The sequence below is a fragment of the Octopus bimaculoides genome, chromosome 14 (genome assembly GCF_001194135.2).
Source record: "Octopus bimaculoides isolate UCB-OBI-ISO-001 chromosome 14, ASM119413v2, whole genome shotgun sequence".
In the NCBI taxonomy this organism is placed as follows: Eukaryota; Metazoa; Mollusca; class Cephalopoda; order Octopoda; family Octopodidae; genus Octopus; species Octopus bimaculoides.
Window position 1 is genome coordinate 33,682,820 of NC_068994.1, and position 1,176 is coordinate 33,683,995.

Sequence of the window (1,176 nt, forward strand, 5' to 3'; positions counted from 1 at the left end):
ACAGTGCAGCAGACGTTATAATTAAAAATAGACAGATGGCGAAGTTTGTCAACTCACCTTTTGTGAAGTTAAGTAAATCCTGTACTGGATTGTCGCTTCAGACGGAACGTGTGTGTGTATGTGTATATATATGTGTGTGTATGTATGTATATAATATCCTACAGTAGAATTGCACTCACTGCAGCTGGTCGGTTCTGAGTACTAACAGCATATAATCCTATATTACACATGCATACAAATGTATATCCTCACGCACATATCCACGCACGCACGCGTTTTGAAGCGTATTTTCATTTACAAGTAGGCATAGTTTTTTTTTGTTCATACATGTACATACATACATATATGTATATATGTGTACATGTGTGTTTGTGTGCGTGGTGATTTTTTTAATGCAACGTATATGTGCGGTCGCGTGTGGTTCAGGTTTGTTTTTTTTTCTTTTTTTTTCTTTTTTGGTGCTTTGCGTGGTGGAGCGAGTTCGGGCGATGAGCTTTAGTAAATGTGTTGTGAGGTGCTATGTGGTTTTGTATGGTGTGCTGTACTGTGTCTGTGCTCTGGTGCTGTGTAGTTTAAATGTAGCGTAATGTAGTGTAATACATAAATATATCCATATACATATATATAAACATATGTATTCGCGTACACTGTATTCTGTGCTTAGCCAGGATGTTTGCTGTGTCTGTGTGTTTGTAAGCGTACGTAAGTGCGTGCTTATGGTCTCACTGATCGTGTCTGCATGTGTGCGCGTGTATGTGTCTGTGTGTATGTGTGTGTGTGTGTGTGTGTGTGTGTGTTTGTGTGTGTGTGTTTCGCCGTGTGTGCGCGTGTCTGTTACGCCTGCTGTAGCCAATGGCTGGCTACTTACGGTTCCTATGGAAAGGAATCACAAATATTATTTGTGAGTACGTGTATGTGTATGTGTGTATGTATGTGTTTGTGTATTGAGATGTGTAAGCGTAAGCATACACACACACACACACACACACACATATACATAAATACTCACGCACACGCACATATAGATATATCTTTATATATCTATATGTATATGTATACACGCATGCCTGTGGGCACGTATGGAACTATACACAAGCACACACTCAGGCATACATATGGACCACGATGTTTGTCTGTGTGTGTGTGTGTGTTCATATATATATATATATATATATA

At 39.2% G+C, this 1,176-nt stretch overlaps 1 protein-coding gene across 3 annotated transcripts in view; it reads right to left on the reverse strand.

Annotated features, from left to right (window-relative positions):
* The window catches only part of LOC106875084 (protocadherin gamma-A4), a 132,975-nt gene extending 132,167 nt beyond the window's left edge, over positions 1-808 (reverse strand). For 2 of the 3 annotated variants that reach the window (XM_014923055.2, XM_014923054.2), the window contains exon 1: positions 58-808. The gene's annotated coding sequence lies outside the window, so the exon portion shown is untranslated. The remainder of the gene's footprint in view (positions 1-57) is intronic. The other variant, XM_014923053.2, reaches the window with a different exon arrangement.
* Between the last annotated feature and the right edge of the window lie 368 nt (positions 809-1,176).